Below are 19,124 nucleotides of genomic sequence, written 5' to 3' on the forward strand. Positions count from 1 at the left end.
TCTCCCCTTCCTCAACCAGGGCAAACCACTCCTGCCTAATCTATCAGCGACTCCCCCAGGGAAACCAGCTCCCCCAGTTGCAAAAGGAGCTGATAAATAAATGCCCCCCTCCCTAGCTGTTAAGTGCTGACAATGGCTTCTAGTGGTTCTGCACTCAAGTGGATATTCTCTAACTTAATTTTTTTAAAGATAACTCATTCAAATGGCCCCAAATTAAAACAATATAAAAATTACCATTCCTAGACCCACCTGCCTTCCATTGTGCCAATTCTCATCTCAACTCTCTGCAGGTAACTTTTTTTTTTTAGCTTCTTGTGTATCTTTTCAGATACTTTATACTCATATAAGCAGATATAGATATATATTTACAAAGAACTCCTAAGAGGTCTCAGAACTGTAAGCCAAAGAAATCCTGCTAATAGTAAAACTGTAGACACTCTGAAAATCTGAGCAGCAGGTCTTTCCCAACAACCCTTTAGTCAGGACTTGTGGCTACTTTCTTGTAGTTGAAGTTCTCAGCTCTAAAGAAAATTGGTTCCTGTGGGACTCTGTAACAAGTTCATCACCCAGAAAGAACTACAACTGTTGCCTCATTTCTAGGTCTGAAAGGAAGAAAGAGTGAGATTAGGGGAGCTCTTGAGACCCATCTCTTCACTGGTTGATTCATTTGTTGACCATTCCTATGCACCAGGCACTAAGCCAGGCCCCAGGACACAGATATAATACCTGTGCTCACTGCAAAAGGAAGACAACTTAGACCAAGGCTGTTATTTAGATGGTGTCGATTGCAACTGACAGAATATCCAACACAAAGAGTCTCTGTTTTAAAAGATCTGTGTAGTCAAAGTTATGGTTTTTCCAGTAGTCATGTATGGATGTGAGAGTTGAACCATAAAGAAGGCTGAGAGCCAAAGAATTAACACTTTCAAACTATGGTGCTGGAGAAGACTCTTGAGAGTCCCTTGGACTGCAAGGAGATCCAACCAGTCCATCCTAAAGGAAGTCAATCCTGAATATTCATTAAAAGAACTGATGCTGAAGCTGAAGCTCCAATATTTTGGTCACCTGATGTGAAGAGCCAACTCATTGGAAAAGACCCTGATGCTGGGGAAGGTTGAGGGCAGGAAAGAAGGGGGTAACAGAGGATGAGAAGGTTGGATGGCATCACTGACTCAATGGACATGAGTTTGAGAAAACTCAGGGAGATAGTGGAGGACATGGGGTCGCAGAGAGTCGGACATGACTTAGCAACTGAACAACAACTGAAATACGAAAACATAGAGTTGACTTTAGATACAGCTCAATTCAGAGCTTCAGCAGTGTCACTAGGAGATATCTCTTGGCTCTTTTCCCTCTCGGTTCAGTTCTCACTCATGGTTGTCCAGGAACACTCAGGTTCATTTCATCATTGATTCAGGTTAGTGGAAGTGAATCAGTGCTTCCTGCAAATCCAAATATCCAGAAGTTGAGTGTCCTTACCCATTTCTAAACCAATCACTGAAGCCCACAGGGATGGACTATACCGATTGGTCTAGTCTAGGTCACATGTTCCACTCTCGGTGCCCAGGGTCAATTTTTCCCAGAACACATAGGTCCAGAGTGAAGGAGAGGTGGTACTCCCCAAATTAAACAAGGGTACTGTAGCCATACACACGAATAGACTGCTGGGGCACAAATATAGGAAGTGTCCACTCCATCCATGCAATTACAAGTGCAGTGAATAGTGCAAAGGGGAACTGCAGGGTGCCATGGAGAGTCTGCCCCTGCAGAAGAAGTGGGCAGCAACCCAGTGAGGGTTGTGGGTTTATATTCATGGGAGGGAAGACTTGTCTTGGGAAAGCCCAGATATGGGAATGCATGAAGCCCTTTCCCAGAACTGAAAGATCTACCATATAACCAGAGCTCAGAAAGCAGGAGTGGGGAGAGACCAAGACCAGATGGGAAAGGAACCAATAGGGTGGACCTGCCCCTTTAACCCAAGCCGTGACCCCATGCCAAGCCCCACTCGTGATTTATTCCTTGTGTTCAGTCCTGTCAACCAGCTAATTGGAGTAATTGGAGACCCAGTGCTGCATGAGTGTGAGGATCAACTCTCACCAGGTCACTTCCTGGGCCTGTCTGCTCTCCACCTCCTGTTTCTCCCACTCTTGACTTCTCCTGACCCTGCTGGTCCCACACCCCCAATTCAGAAGGGTGTTTAGAGGGAAATCTGGCCAGGTGGGCATACAAGCTAAGAGCCAGTCCTCAGGACCTAGCCTCACCATACTTAGCAAGGCTGCCTCTCCACTGGACACCAACCCTGTGAACTGAGGCCCAGACATACACTATGTCAAGGCCCGGGGTCCAGGACAAACATGGGGAGTGAGCAGTAACCTTCCAAAGTGAGCAGAGGGCAGCAGAGCAGGGGCCACAGGGCCAAAAACATGGTCCTGAGTGTTCTCTGGGCTCTGAAAGCTGCTGAAAGCTGACCCAGGCTTCAGCTTTGAGTTCCTGGGGAAATATTTTGTTAACAAGTCCAAGCTTGCTCTTCTCGCTGCACAACAGGCCAGTAAATAGGAGACAATGTGCTGAGGCAAGGAATATGACTTTATTCAGAAAGCCAGCTGACCGAGAAGATGGCAGACTAATGTCTCAAAATAACCATCTTCTTCGGGTCTGGATGCCAGGTTCTTTTATAGAACCAGAAAGAGAAATGATGAGGAAGTTAAGTAAAAAAGGCAGAATAGAGAGGGAGAGATGGTGATGAAGTAAAGTAAAAAGGGCAATCAGTCTTGCAAAACATCTCCTGGAATGACCAGCCTCCAGGGAGGGATGTGTTAGTTTCTTCTTTCTTGTCACCATTCACAGGTGGGCAGGGTCAGATTATCTCCCTGTGAGCTGAACAAAAGCACATTAGTTTAACAGTCAGGCAGAGAGGCAGGGTTCTCTGAGACAGGCCACTATGTATGATTATAACAACAAAAGCAATGAAAAGTAAAATTTAAAGTCAAATAAACAGGTCCAACATGGAGTCAACATCGGCTCTTCACTGTAACAGTTTCATAACTCATTTGATGAGAGTCATGGGAAATGCAAGTTCTTCAGAGTCTCTTATATAGGAAAGTGAAGAAAGCAAGACAAGAGAGCATCAGATCTACATTTAGTGCCTAATGCTATTTGCCTTAGGTTCTGGGCAGAACTTTCTCTCTACTTCCTCTCTAGTTGCTGCTGTTTCTGACATATTTAAAGCTGCCCAGTTTACATAGGTGTTTTTAATTATAAGTTGCCTCACTTTCTGAAAGTAGATTAATAAACAAATGAAAGAAGAATATTATGAGAGTTGTTTTTTGTTTTTGTTTTTTTAAATTTCGGGCCCTCTCAAGTTTTAAAACATTTCCTTCTCTCAGGTCTATGCTCTCAAAGTGGAATCAGAGCCACCACGAACGGACAGCCAGCTTCCTCTATTTAATCAGTTGCTTGTTAATGCACAATATACAGTTTCCTCCTGACAGTCCAACAAGGGTAACCACAGCTGCAAACACACATCTGTGTTTAGCTAACAGACCAGCAAGGCTCACATCAATCATCTCTTTTATGCAATACTTTATGCAAATGTGGATAAAGCTCACAGGGGGCCCAATGTCTTCTTGAAGGTGGTTTATGTGCAGAAATTACTGTTTGCATTTTCTCATTCATCAACTTGAAAATGACACTCCTCCCCATCTGCTCTTAGTATCTGACTTTAGGGCTCCCCTAACGCAACCCCTGGTGGCCAAAACCCCATAGCTCCAGATCCTGCCAGCGCGCCATTTCTCCAGTTTAGCACAATTTAGTAATCTCAACTTTATTTTTCTTGACATTAGAACCATGTGAAACCAGCGCAGAGCTACTTGTTGGCTGATGCTATGACTATCAGAAAACCCAGGAAGTCCTCCCACCTGAGTTGTTACTGAGCCCAAGATGGCTCTGCTTGCCACACGACAGGCCAGGGGGGACAAGGCCTGAGGCAGGGAATAGTGACTTTATTTGGAAAGACAGAAGACTGAGAAGATGGCAGATTAGTATCCCCAAAACAAACCATCTTTTGGGGTATGGATGCCAGAACAGAGAGAGGGAGGAGGTAAGGAAGTAAACAGAGAAAGGGAGGAGGTAAGGAAGTAAAGTTAAAAAAAAAAAAAAAAAAGACCGTTAATTTTGCCTGGCTTGGCCAGCATCAGGTGGCTTGGCCAGCATCAGGTGGCTTGGCCAGCATCAGGGAGGGGTCGTATTAATATTAATTTCTTCTTTTCAGCAACCATTCCCAGGTGGGCAGGCTCAAATTGTCTCCCTGAGAGCTGAACAAAGAAAGGCTCTTTAGTTTAACATTCAGGCAGGGGGGCAGGGTTCCCTGAGGCAGGCCATTACGCACGATTATAACAACAAGGGCAGGGAAAAGCAAACCTTAAAGTAAGGGGAAAAAAAAAAAAACCAGATCTAACTCGGAGTCCGTTTTGGCTCTTCAGAGGACCCACTGGCATCCGCCCCCCTCAATGCCAGGGGCCCCTCACCAGGCCTCAGTGATTCTGCCCATTTTCCCTTTTCCTCTAGAGCATCTCCCAGGCACACTGTGGAGACAGCTGCCAGCTCTTCGAAGCAGGACTTGATCTATCTGTATGTCTGTGTAGCCACGGCTTTGCCCTCCTCCTCCTCCTCCCCACAGACACTGGAGCTGCACAGAGATGGTGCAGAGGCAATGGCTCTGGGCCCCTCATCTGGTCTCCTTTCCAAGCAGGCGCTTCTCACTGCCATCAGCCAGGGCTTCCAGGCACCTACCACTTTGCAACAGAGAAACTGAGTCCAGGGAGGAGCCTGACAGCAAGCATCCCCCACCCAAGGGAGGTGGTGTTCTGGAGCAGCCTCCTTTCTTGCCAAGCCTCATCCCCCTCACAGTCCTCTTTGAAATAAGCCCTGGGTGACTTACCACCCACATGCCAAGCAGCCTCTAGGACATTTTGCTGACTTAAAAGCCATCCTTTCTTGAGCCGACTATGCCCTCCCTCCCCTCTCCCACGAAAGCAGCAGCTCCTGGGATGGTTCTTGGCTGTACATCAGAAATTTTCTCTTCTATTTCAGGAAGATTCATCCGACCAGAGTGAGCAGACTGCAAGGAGCTGGTAAAGGCTGGAGGTGCCAGGAACATCAGGAGAGCGGCCAGGGCCCTGCGGAGGGGAAGGTATGTGCCTTGTCCTGGCCCTGGAGGATGGTGTGGGATCACCCAAGAGCTTGTTAGAAAGGCAGGTTCGCAGCTGCCACCCCAGGCCCATTGGATCAAAATCTGCCTTTTATAGATCCCTGGGTGACTCGAACAGGAAAGTTTGAGAAGCAGTGGATTCTCTAGGACCCTGTGATTGATTGGATCCGAGTGAGTCTCCAGGTCCTTTCTGTAACCTTCCCCACAGCATCTGGCATAATTAATGCCAAGCACAAAAGTCTTCAACGCACAAAATAAGAAAGCACAACTTCCCTTACTCAATCCTGAGGGCAGCCCTGGGGCTTGGGATTGTTATCCTCATTTCAAGGAGGAAGGAGCTAGGCTTAAAGAGGTCAGACCACAGGCCCAAGATTATAAACTCAGTTCAGTTCAGTTCACTTGCTCAGTCATGTCCGACTCTTTGCAACCCCATGGACTGCAGCACGCCAGGCCTCCCTGTCCATCACCAACTCCCGGAGTTCATTCAAAGTCATGGCCATCGAGTCAGTGGTGCCATCCAAACATCTCATCTTCTGTCGCCCCCTTCTCCTGCCCTCAATCTTTCCCAGCACCAGGGTATTTTCCAGTGAGTCAGTTCTTCGCATCAGGTGGCCAAAGTATTGGAGTTTCAGCTTCAGCATCAGTCCTTCCAATGAATATTCAGGACTGATTTCTTTTAGGATGGACTCCAAGGACTAGGATTTTTCTGGAGGCTGCTCGACCTCTAGATCTGCCACTTGAAGCAGGAATTCTCTGCTTCAGGGGCTGCACTTAAACCAAAGCCCCAAGAAAGAAGCATCTTGACTCCCAGCTGACAGTCACTCTAGAAACCTGGGCTGAGAGTCCCTAGGCCTCGCTGCAGAGAGGAGGACGAGGAGGGGCTGGCAGGGCTGTGAGCTGCTCCCAGGAAACAGCAGGGTGCAAGCCCCAGCACCCAGGGCCTGTCTGGGCCTGTCCTTCTGCAGCAAGCTCCCACTGCCTAGGACAAAACAGAGCCCTTTGGGCCTGGGCCCAGCTTAGCAGCTCTGGGGCGGGCGGGGGACACATGCCCACAGATCTCCTGGTTCCTGCAGCTCCTCAAGAAGCTGCCTTGCCACGGCAACCCCAGGTCACAACCCCAAGCTCTAAGACCTCTGTCCAGAAATGCATTTTACAGCCTCCCTCTTGATAGCTCAGCTGGTAAAGAATCCACCTGCAATGCAGGAGACCTGGGTTCGATCCCTGGGTTGGGAAGATCCCCTGGAGAAGGGAACGGCTACCCACTCCAGTATTCTGGCCTGGAGAATTCCACGGACTGTAAAGTCCATGGGGTCACAAAGAGTCAGATGCAACTGAGCGACTTTCACTCTTCACTTCTCTGAATCTAGTCCCAGTGTCACCCCTCTGCAAAGTCTGCACAACAGCCCCAGACAAAATTAAAGCTTCTAGAAGCAGGGACAATTCTACAAATGTTGACTGGATGTGTATCATGTGCCCAGTAACTCTGTGTGTGCACACATGTTCAGTTGCGTATGACTCTCTGCAACCCCATGGACTGCAGCCCATCAGGTTCCTCTGCCCATAGAAATTTCCAGGCTAGAATACGGGAGTGGTTTGCCATTTCCTACACCGGGGGGATCTTCCCAACCCAGGGGTCAAACCTGCATCTCCTGTGTCTCCTACATTAGCAGGCAGATTCTGAGCCACCTGGGGAAACTCAGAACTATGCAGGATGTTTTGACTTGTATCATCTCATTTTATCCTTCACCTATGGAGACAGGTACTATTATTCCCATTTTACAACTATGAAAACAGAGGCTAGTGGATTATGGGGCTAGAATTTGTTGACTGAAAAAATTATGCACCGTGTGAGATTTGTGAGTTAAATTTTATTCGGGGCAAAATGAGGACTACAGCCTGAGAGATGGCATCTCAGATATGCAGAGGAACTGCTCCAAAGAGGCAGTGGTGGGTCAGTATAGATGCGATTTTGGTGAAAGGACTATACATTCGATCAAGCACTCATTTTGGCAGAAACTTGCTGTCACGAGGAGCAGATGTCTCTAAGAATGATTTTAGTGCTTCTCTAGCTATGAGAAGATGTAAGTTTTAGGGTTCATACAACCTTCTGAAAATATCTACCTGAAAACCTGCTCTGCCAGTATTTCCCAAAGCAGAGAGCGTCTCATTCCTAATCTCCACCCTAAACTCTTCTTGCTGCTGCTGCTAAGTCGCTTCAGTCATGTCCGTCTCTGTGCGACCCCATAGACAGAAGCCCACCAGGCTCCCCCGTCCCTGGGATTTTCCAGGCAAGAGTACTGGAGTGGGGTGCCATTACCTTCTCTGAACCTAGTCAATAAACACTGGCAAACGCACTGAATGCATGTTTCTGCAGGACATACAGGGAGACACCCAGCTGAGGGTGCCAGATTCTTCCTCCTGGGTCACAAAGAGCCCCTTCCAGCCCCAGGAGAACAGGGTCGGCAGGGTGGCGGTGGGAGGGATGAGGGCTGCTTCTTCTTTCCTTACAGTTCCCTTAAAAGTGAAAGTGTAGTCGCTCAGTCGTGTCCAACTCTTTGCAACCCCATGGACTGTAGCCACCAGGCTCCTCTGTCCATGGGATTCTCCAGGCAAGAGTACTGGAGTGGGTCGCCATGCCCTCCTCGGGATCTTCTCAACCCAGGAATCGAACCCGGGTGTCCTGCACTGCAGGTGGGTTCTTCACCTATTGAGCTACAAGGTTATAGGGAGGCAGAAATTCCTCCTACGCTGGGCATAGCCCAAAGAGAAGACGATGCTGGGCACAGACTCCACCCTCCCCACCCCCGCAGTGCTCAGAGAGGCTGGACAGGTGGCCAGGCCTTGTGTGCCCTGCAGTCCCCAGGGTGAGGGGCAGCCACAGACCCAGGGAGAGCAGGACAGAGACCCGACTCCAGAGGCCCTCTGGGGACCCTGGGGTGAGGAGGACATGACCCGGAGAGTGACCTGTCAGGGCCCCCCCAGAACTGTGCCCAGGACTGCTGCGAGGGCGGAAAGAAAGGCACAGGGGTTGGGTGGTGTTTAGGTGACACTCGGAGTCGATGATTAATTGGGTGTGGCGGGAACTGGGCTGCCCTGCAGGCTCTGGCAGGGCGGCTGGCTGAGGGGCAGGGGGTCATCGCCCCGGAGACTGAGAGCGGGAGGGAGACGGGACAGCAAGGGAGGACATGCTGGGTCTGAGAGCTCGGATGCCAGAAGCCAGGGTGCCCAGAGCTGTGGGCACCGGAGAGCAGGCTGGCCTGGGGAGACACGGGAGTCAGCTGACTAGAAGGCACGCTTCCCAGGCAACAGGAGTCTGGAGTGAAAAGGAGCGTGACAGTGAGTCACCAGGACGGCCTGCTTGGCCTGCGTCTCCCCGCCTCCTGGGGAACCCCAGCTCCTCTCAGACACAGCCCAGGAACGCTTGAGCTTGCTCACTCATATGAACTCACTTCTTGAACCAGACCTCTGCGGCCCCGGGGTTTCCACGGCTCTCCCCTCCTTGTTCCTGCCCATCAGCGACCACCCAGACTCAGAGCCATGCCTGGGTCCCGATGCCCACCCAAGAGTCGTGGCTCCAGCTCTGACCCACCTGGGCCAAGGCCCACTGGCCACAGCATCGACGTCTGCATTGGAAGAGTGCATGTTCCACAAGCAGTAAAGATGGAAACCAACAAAACCCACGGCAGGCCAGGCCCCGACTACAGCAGGGCTAACTCAGCCCCACCACCACCACCCCACCATCACCAGGAATGTCCTGAGCACCTCCACACCTGCAGAGGCAAGCCCCATGGACCCGAGCCCCCGTGCAAACCTGCCTCCAATCCTACCCCATATTAGCATCTTTCCATAATGACTGACTCGGAGAATATCAGTTTGTTTCAAGGGGAAAGCAAAACCTCTAGTCCACCCAGACTGGGCAATCTGAAGACACGATCCAAGTAGACAAGGATCGGTACCCAGAGACTGGATCATCCAGCCTGTGGGCCCAAGCATTATAGTTCTGATGGCACGAGCCTCAACTCCCAGGAAGATTCTAACCACTTCTCATCACCTCCAGTGTCCCCAGCTCAGACCCAGCCACCACTATCTCTTGCCTGGGTTATTGCCACAGCCTCCCTACTGATCCTCCTGTTTCTACCCTTCAGTCCAGTCTTAACACAGTAGCCTGAGTAAACCATCCACCAGGCAGTGCTCTGCTGAAACCTCGTCTTCCCACCTCAGAGGAAAACCCAAGTCCTCCCAAAGCCCTGTGGTCTCAGCCTTAACATAACCACCACCCCCCACAAACCCCGGTGATGCTCTGACCTTGACTCTGGGCTGCTTGTCCTTATTCCCGCTGCTCCTCCAGTCCTCAGGCAAAGGATCTACTGTCCTCTCAGGCCCCTTGCACTTGCTGTTCCCTCAGCCTGGAATATTCTCCCTGCACGTGGCCACCCACCCCCTCTTCAGTCTTTGCTCACAGTCTCAGTGATTACACCATCTCAGATGTCAGCACCTGTACACACACACACACACACACACACACACACACACACACACATTTTCCTCCACACCTGCTTAATTTTTCTCCTCAGTGTTTCTCACATCATAGCTTACTTGTTGATCTTGTTTATGTGTATTTCCACAGAGACCAAAATTTTATCTGTTTAGTTTGGTTCCCTCTGACCGCTCCCCCCTCCCCCAGTGCCCACAAGAATGCTCACGACTGTGTGTTGAGGTAGATCTGTTGGTCGATTGTGATGTGGGAATGAAACAATTTCTGGATTCTTTGCAGGAGACCCCCCCTGGTTCCCTTATAAATAGACCTGGCGAGTCTGTCTACTGGACTCCTGGATGGGCCCAAACATGCCTGAGAACTGGGTGAACTTAGCTTTCTTCAAACTTCTTTCATCCCAGCCCTGCTGGAATGCAGGGAGCAGTGCAGTGAACCCCTGAGTGTGAAGGAGCTCGGTGGGGAACATGGCCCCTGAGAGAGCAGAGGGGCCTGGGAGGAAGGCTGGAGAACCGGCATCTCCAAGACACCTTTGAACGTCAGTAACAAAGCAATTTGGTAATGAGTGTGAGGTCCTCTGTTCAAGGGGAAACAGTCCGGGGCAGGAAGAGTGCAGTGCCTCACAGCAGAGGAGCCCTCCTCCCCAGGGATTCTGGCAAGCGTAGCTTTACAGAGCTTAGAAGTGAGGGCCGGAAACAAGGCATGGTTGGCTAGTATGTCCTTAGAAGGCCAGAGGCGCTCTTTTCTAGAGTGAGGTACGCCAAAGCCAAGTTAGAGACTTGTAGGTGTGAGAGCAAACAGCCTCCCTCAGGGGGGCGCAGTTGTGTCCTTCCTCAGCTGAAGTGAGACAAGAGCTACAAGCCTTGTGGGATGGAACAGGGTTTCTAAAAGGCAAAGCTGAGAGGTCTGAGAAGGAGCCCACAGTGAGGAACTGGGAGGCCTCAGGTCAGAGCTTGTGGGCTGAATCTCAAGACAGCCTGTACTGACGGCAGAGGTCAACAGTGGGAGCCAGGGGCCTAGCCAGGCTCCCATTTTTTCAGGAGCATTTAGCCCATCTCCTGCTGAACTTGTTGGGGGAGACTGGGCTTCCTTCCTGCAGCCCTCCTGCTGGTAGAGAGATGGGCAGGAAGCCAGGCCAGGGTGGGGAGGGCAGAGGGCTCAGTGTGGGGGGGTGGGTTGCCTAGCACCATGGGAGGGAGGGGGACACAGCCCTCAGCTGAGAGGTCCTGAGGGTGGTGTTGGAGAAGACCCTTGAGAGTCCCTTGGACTGCAAGGAGATCCAACCAGTCCATCCTAAAGGAGATCAGTCCTGAATATTCATTGGAAGGACTGATGCTGAAGCTGAAACTCCAATACTTTGGCCATCTCATGTGAAGAACCGACTCATTGGAAAAGACCCTGATGCTGGGAAAGATTGAAGGCAGGAGGAGAAGGAGACGACAGAGGATGAGATAGTTGGAGGGCATCATTGACTCAATGGACATGAGTTTGAGCAAACTCTGGGAGCTGGTGATGGACAGGGAGGCCTGGCGTGCAGCAGTCCATGGGGTCACAAAGAGTCAGACATGACTGAACTGAACTAGGGTGGGGCCCCTGTTTCCCACTTTCTTTCCTCCACTGCTTTAGGCCAGTGCTCTTACTCTGTGTTTCTAGCCCAGCTTCTGTATTAACTTCAGAGGACTCTATGCTGCTATTATGAAGAGCTGACCCTCAAACAGGGTTGCAAATGTAAACGCTGGGCAAGTGTGTGGGTCTTGAAGAGGGCCGTTTGGTAGGAGGCAGCCTGATTAAACAACAAAAAACAAAGCCTGCCAGGCCTCTGAAGAAAGCAGAGTTCTTCACACTCGCAGTGTGCAGCCAGAGTTAGAACCGTGTGGTTGGCCTCTGGTTCAGCCATAAGGCTGTGTGACATCAGGCAGTTTATCAAGGTGGCTTCAGTTTTTTTGTGTGAAGAAGGCCAGCACAAAACTAACGTGAGGGAGACCCTGGGAGCGGGACAGAACTTGGAACTGTTAATTATAAAAGGGCAGCCACGGGGTCAAAGCCTGAAGAGAGACTTGTGCCTGAGTGAAAGGCAGGGCCGCACCTGAGAGGGGGAGCTGCGTTTTGGGTGAAGACTTCGTGCAGGAGCTGGGCACTCATGCAGTCACCTGTTAACCCAGTCAGAGCTGCGTTCTGGGTGAAGACTTCGCGCAGGAGCTGGGCACTCGTGCAGTCTGTTAACCCAGTCACTTTGCAGACCCAGGACAAAGTCCAGAAGTCAGTTTCAGGGATTTAGCACAGGCTTGGCTGGATTTGCAGCCAGGAATGCTTGCTGTTGTTCTTGCTGTTGACACACACGCTTGAGCTGATGTTGCCTCGAGCCTTCCCCACCCCAACCCTGCCCAGGGTGAGCCGTGGCAGAGGACTCAGGTGGGATGGGTTTTGTGGCTTCCAGCTGTGAAGAGGGGCAGCTAGCAGAGGTCAAGGATCAGACAGGGCCTGACAGATTATGTGGAAACTGGTAGCCATGGCCACTGTCCTGAAACTCATACCCCTCTTCCTTCTATTAACCCCATCTGGAGGGATTTAGCCATGCTGCCAGCAACAGCTGCCCAGACCCATGGCCATGATGCCTGTGAGGAGTGAACGGCCTCTTTCCCAGGGACCCTGGACATGGGTTTGGGTGGACTCCAGAAGTTGGTGATGGACAGGGAGGCCCGGCGTGCTGCAGTTCATGGGGTCGCAAAGAGTCGGACACGACTGAGCGACTGAACTGAACTGAAACCAAATATACTCCAATTAAAAAAAAAGAAACACCTGTTTAAAAATGCAAGTTCCAGAACCCACCCCCAACCCCCTAAAGCAGAATCTCCAGAAGTCAGGGAAGATGTTTCTACAAGGACCTCCAGGCCATTCTTATCATAGGAAAGCAGGTTCCCCCCCCCCCTTTTTTTTTAAATGCAGATAGCTCGTAGAGATTCACTGTAATGGGGGTGGGGGTGATGTGGCAGCTGGTGGAACCAGGGTGGACTGATGTTTTGAACACAGTGGCTCTGATGCTTAATCTACTGAGAATCACTGCTGACCTTCAAGCATACTTGACCTATTCTTACCACTTTGATGAAAAAAGCTAAGCTTCAACTGGGCTTTGTAATAATGATTTCAATCAGACTTTCTCCCTTTTGGGTACGATATGTTTGTTTTCTTTATCACCATTATTTAAAAACAAAACATAACAAAAACAGAATCTCTGCTTTTGGAACGGTCCTGTGTGTATTGTGCCCTCATGTGACCCTTTCAACAACCCACCAAAATTGGTTCTATTGTTGCCCCACTTTACAGATGAGAAAATAGTTTGCTTAAGCCCGTTGGGCTGCTAATGAGTAGTGAAGCCATTCTCACCAAATCCAAGACCATCCCCAGATGCCGCACCCCTGGGCTCAGCCTGCCCGAACCCGCCCACAGTGCAGGATGGTTCTGAGCCAAGCAGCCTCCTTGTGGAAACCAGTTTTTCAAGTTGAGAACGAGGCTCCGCCCTGAAGCACACACACCTGCTCTGCATCAGGCCAGCCATGGTGGGCTGTCGGGAGCTCCTTTAGGTCAATCATTCCCAGGTGATGGTGCTTCAGAATCACCTGGTGAAAGTGAAGTCGAGTCCGACTCTTTGTGACTCCAGAGACTGTGGCCAACAAGGCTCCTCTGTCCATGGAATTTTCCAGGCAAGAATACTGGACTGAGTTGCATTTCCTTCTCCAGGGGATCTTCCTGACCCAGGGATCGAACCCAGGTCTCCCACGTTGCGGGCAGACACTTTACCATCTGAGCCACCAGGGAAGCCCTGGGGAAGGTGTTAAACATGCAGGTACCTAGGTCCTGCATCCTCAGAGGCTTTAACTCCAGACTGGGGTGCAGCCCGGGAGTCTATGAGTATAGGCAATGATTCTGATACAAGTAATTGGAGGGAGAGGATGAAAAAAGAAAAAAGATGGGGGAAGGGAAGAAGGAAGGAAGGAAAGTAGAAAACAGGGCCCCGGGTGAGCGGTCAGCCTTGGCAGAAGGCTAAGAAATGCCTTGAGGATGGGAGGGTGGGCAGCTGCAGCCTGAATGACCTCTCTCCCTCCACACCTGGATAATCTCCACTCCTTCAAGCTCGGGTTCCCAGGTCACACCTCCTCAGTGCGGTCTTTTTCCATGACTCCAGGAAGAGTTAAGGAGGCCCCCTTAGGAATGCGCAGCCTTTAAAGTTAGGCACTCATGCATTTTCCTTATCACGTTGGCTCACGTGGTGGTTTTCACTGCTTAATGCTTTGTGGCTGAATTAATCACCCTGCGGGGGTGAAGCCACAGCTCCTGGCTGCTGTGGGCTGCTGTCTGCAGAGAGGCCGCCGGGAAGCTGGAGGAGACCCAGCTGGCAAGCAGAGTCCAGGTGGGCCTGAGCAGACAGATGTTCAGTCAGTTCAGTCGCTCAGTCATGTCTGACTCTTTGCAACCCCGTGGACTGCAGCACGCCAGGCTTCCCTGTCCATCACCACCTCCCGGATGTTCAGAGACTGACAAGAGCTGTAAGTGCTCCACAAGTGAAATGCCCACATCCCCCCGCCCTCACACATAAGCCAAAACTCTGGGCCACTTTCCTGAACTGCCAGCGTCGTGCCCAGTGTAGGTTCAGGATCCATGATGCCAGTGGGTTTCATCTAGCTTGTCAAGCCCCAGCCAGAGGGCAGCAGCTACCTGGAGGGCCCTGAGGTCACCCTGGAGGCAGTATCAGTCTCCCTGGGAAAGAACACTGAGAATGATTAGTAATGTCTGCCTGGGGCCCAGCTGGCTCTGTTCTCCAGCTGCGTTAGCTTCCTAGGACTCCCACAACCAACCAGCACAACCTCGGTGGCTTACAACTACAGAAATTTATTCTCTCAGCCTTCTGGAGGCCAAACCTCTTCAGTCTCACTGATTGGGTCAAAATCAAGACGTTGGTAGGACTGTGCTCTCTCCAAAGGCTCTTGGGAGAATCCTTCCTGCCTCTTCTGGCTGCTGGGAGCCCAGGTGTCCCATGGCTCGTGGCAGCATCACTCAATCTCTGCTCCCAGCCTCTCACTGCCTTCTTCCAGGTCGTCAGACCACCCTCTCTTTTCTTTGATAAGGACACAAGTCATGGCATTGAGTACCCACCCCATGGACTGCAAGGAGATCCAACCAGTCCATCCTAAAGGAATTCAGTCCTGAATATTCATTGGAAGGACTGGCGCTGAAGCTGAAACTCCAATATTTTGGCCACCTCATGCGAAGAACCGACTCATTGGAAAAGACCCTGATGCAGGGAAAGATTGAAGGCAGGAGGAGAAGGGGATGACAGAAGTCAAGATGCTTGGATGGCATCACCGACTCGATGGACATGAGTTGGAGCAAACTCTGGGAGTTGGTGATGGACAGCAAGGCCTGGCGTGCTGCAGTTCATGGGGTCGCAAAGGGTCAGACATGAATGACCAACTGAACTGAACTGAACCCATCCCGAATCCAAGATGACCTTATCTCAAGCTTCTTAACAATTCCATTTGCCAAAACCCAGTGGTTGGGACCCCTTTACTGGTGGTTGGGACCTGGACCTATTTGGAGGCGGGAAGGAGCATGCCTTCAGCCCATTCCCCCAGACTTGTACTAAATCAATGTCGGTAAGGAAGTACCGCCTCCTGCCTTTGTGCCCCACCTCCCACGTCCTTGTTCACACCTTTCAAAACCTGATGCTGCTGAGCCTCTCCTCTCCCTAGGGACTCATGTGCCCATCCAGTAGGGGATGCGGAGGACCGAGAGGGGCAGGGAGCCTGCCGCTCCAACAAGGATGGTAGACTGCGTGCCAGGCCCTCTCCAGATGTCCACAGGAGATCACGAAGTCGGGTCTCCCCCAGGTGTACCAGATGCAGAACCCAGTATATGAGTGTGGGTCGAGGCCGTGGGCAGGTTGCCCTCATGCTCCTGACTCATGCCACCCCTGTGACCATCATGCTCCACCCCATCTAAGCATCTCCGGCTCAAAGGTCACCCACATCATGAAAGGCAGTTGCGGTGAAGATCAGGCCACCGAAGACCTGCTCCAAATCCCCCTCTACCACCCTGCTTGCAGGCTGACCTCATTTCACTCCCCTGAACCTCACTGTAAAACCAGGCTGATAACGATACCTGAGTGAACAAAAGAAAGTCGCTCAGTCGTGTCTGACTCTTTGCGACCCAGTGGACTCTACAGTCCATGGGATTCTCCAGGCCAGAATACTGGAGTGGGTCGCCATTCCCTTCCAGGGCATCTGTCCCAACCCAGGGATCAAACCCAGGTCTCCCACATGGCAGGTGGATTCTTTACCAGCTGAGCCACTTAACTCCTTTCTCCAGTCAGACCAGGTGTCATCTCCTCCTTCACAGGCCAGATGGGCTGAATGAGTAAGTGTGAAGGTCCCAGGCCTGCAGGAGGGCTTCCGTCAACGTTTTTATTATTTTTTAAACTGAGTGAAAGTAGCTGACAGCACACAGCTGCACCATTGCAGGTCACCAGGTTTGTACACACTCCTGTTTTTAACCAGTGCCTGCACGTTGGTGACGCCTAAATCTCGCCTCCTCCCGCACATCTGGCCCACTGACTCGTATCTCAGTGTTTCCATGGTCAGACTCTGCCTGCCCCATACCTCACCTGCTCCTCGTCCTGGGTCCTCAACTGCGTGAGTAGCCAGCCAACTCAACACCTAACAGGCGTCTCTCCTTTATCCCCGAGTCAGCCAGCAAGTGTCACGGGTCCTTCCCCTTCACGTGCCTCGAATCTCTCTCCACCTCTGTATCCACCGTGTCCTCACATAAAGTCACATCATTTCTCAGCTGAAACAATGAAACTGCTTCCCGTTTTGGTCCCTTCCCTGTGCAGTGTATGTTCACAAGGCTGATTTGTTTTTTTTTTTTTTTGGCTGTGATGCAAAGCATGTGGAATCTTAGCTCCCCACCACGAATCAAAGCCATGCATGCCCCCTGCTCTGGAAGCGGAGTCCGAACCACTGGACTGCCAGGGAAGTGCCAAGGGTGGTATGTTTTAAATGCATATCTAATCACGTGCCGGGGTGGCACAGGTCTTTTAGGCCAAAGACCACCCTCCCCAGGGTGGCCACGAGGTCCACCGTGTGACCAACTACCCTCCAGCCGCGTTCCCACGGCCCCTAAACCAGAGCCCTGTGCAGCTGCTGGAGTTCCCCAACCACGTGGGCCCAGCCCCTCTCATTTCTCCGTGCCTTTGCACATCCTGCTTGCTTTCCTGGGAACAGGAAATTCTTCTATTCCTTCCTCACATAATTAACCCCTTCTCAACCTTCAAGACGCAGGTCCTTCAGAAAGCTTCCTTCAGTCTTCCCCCTTCCAGCCCCCATAGCATCTTGCCCTATGTCTCTCGTGCACCTACATCATAAACGCCTGTTACTTTCCTACCCACCCCACACTCCACGCCCAACGCCCTGCCCAGACTGTGAGCTCCGTGAAGTCTGGGTCGGCGTCTTTTCTCTCTGTGTTTCCAGCACCTTCCACAGTGCCTGCCAACAGTGCCTCAATCAGCATTTGTTGAATGGCGAGGACAGAGCAGCTTGATAATAAGAGGTGTATCTGGTTGACTCTTTTTTTATTCATGTTTTTTTGTTTGTTTGTTTGTTTTTAGCACTCCATATTGCAGAAGGAAATTCCTATGCATGAGAAAATTCCTTTGTTTAGTAAATCACACAAAAATCCAACAGAAATTGTGAAAATTCTGGAAGACAACATGGTCGTTTTGGAAAAGACAAAAAGATAAACAAGGTACGAGCTAAGGCAGTAACATAACTATTACAAAATGTGTATTCTGAATCCAAAAATCAATGTGAGAGCTTAATGAAAAATCCTAAACAGGGTCTGTGATACACACATAGCATCTCTATAAATGCATCCGAAATTTTTAAAGCTTCTTCCTCAGCTTTACTGATATATAATTGACATGTAATTGTTTGATTCTTATATAAAGTAAAATACCATATTATTCAATGAACAAAATAATAAGCAACAGCCTTAGTGTTTTATTGAAATATACCAAAGTGTTCTTCATGTGGCCATTTCTTCCAAGGGTTTAACACAGGCTCCAACACAGTGAAGGCCTTTTGCTAGGCGACGGGGCTAACAGAGTCCTCTCCAGAACTTGTATCAAGTGGTGGCCAGCATTTGACACAAGAACCACTGTTGAAAGCAGCATACCCCAGGGGAGCCAAGCTTGTGATAAAATCTAGATCACTATCGGTTCAAGATTAAATTTCCTGAGTAAGGCCGATGATGCGCACATCCTGTGTGGTTGATTAGAGAAGATTTGTATTTGGATAGCAGGTGACAAGGATCACAGTCTACGTGAAGGCTGAGCAGCCTATTAAAGAGATGAAGCCTGCTCCATCTCTCTGCAAACACGGGGCACAGCCTCCTCTACATAAATCCTACACCCCAGGGAGGCCGCAGCTCTCCTTTCTCCAGATCCACCGTGCACCTTCCCACACCTCTGCCGTTTTCTCCACCTGGAATGCCCTCCCCCTCTATTCCGTCCCAACAATACCCTGTCCATATGCCCAGGCCCAAGTCATTGAAATAGAGATAACAATCCCCCTGTTATCCCTTTCTTCCACATTGAACTTTAGGCTGGACACTTGGCCACTTGGCTATAAACTACATTTCCCAGCCTCCTTTGTAAGTAGATGAGGCCAATGGCCAAGTTCTGGCCAACAGGATAGGTGAGCCACTCTGGATCTGTGTCTCAAAGCATCTCTGCCTTCCTCCACCGTCTCTCTGCCCTTGCCACGAGGAGGGAAATCGATGTGGCCATGACCAAGCGTCAACCCTGCAGCTAAAGACAGTAGATGACGGTGGAGCAAAGAAATGAAAAGGGTCCCTGAATGACCCTGCAAGGTTGAGCCATCCCACCAGCCTAGTACCACCTGCATCTGCACTGCTATGGGACAGGGAAACGAAATTGTATCTGAAGATGGACCTGAGACAGACTACTGTTTTGGGATCTCTGCGCTGTAGCTGATTTATCCACCATCTCCTCTAGAAAGGCCTCCCTGAGAGCCCTCTGAAGTCCTGCCATGACTTTGGTGGGAACACGCATGCAGCATCATCCATGTGCCATCACGGCCACCTCCATGCATGTTATTTGTCACTTGTAGACTGGAAGATTCTGGAGGGCAAAGGCCACACCGACTTCATCTTTGATGTCCCCAGAGCAATCAGCACAGTGTCCTTACACGGAAGCTGTGTTTGTTGAAGAAGCGAGTGAATACACAGGGCTGCCCACTCGGGTGCTGATTTTAGGAAAGAAGCAAAGATAGCAGCGGTGGAGTTGGCGCACAACACACTTCAGAAGAAACCAGAAAGAACTCGGCTGACAAATAAGAGGTCTGCGGTGCC

General features: G+C 50.7%; 1 long non-coding RNA gene across 2 annotated transcripts; it reads left to right on the forward strand.

The window, feature by feature from the left end:
- The first annotated feature begins 4,934 nt into the window (after positions 1-4,934).
- LOC109568674 (uncharacterized) lies at positions 4,935-18,000 on the forward strand. Of its 2 annotated transcripts, XR_002182290.2 has the most exons (3): positions 4,935-5,191; positions 17,362-17,498; positions 17,800-18,000. It is a non-coding gene; the product is annotated as an uncharacterized lncRNA (long non-coding RNA). The 2 variants fall into 2 exon arrangements; XR_011570662.1 differs by having other exon boundaries at positions 17,362-18,000.
- Positions 18,001-19,124: the final 1,124 nt, after the last annotated feature.

The sequence above is a fragment of the Bos indicus genome, chromosome 14 (assembly GCF_029378745.1).
Source record: "Bos indicus isolate NIAB-ARS_2022 breed Sahiwal x Tharparkar chromosome 14, NIAB-ARS_B.indTharparkar_mat_pri_1.0, whole genome shotgun sequence".
In the NCBI taxonomy this organism is placed as follows: Eukaryota; Metazoa; Chordata; class Mammalia; order Artiodactyla; family Bovidae; genus Bos; species Bos indicus.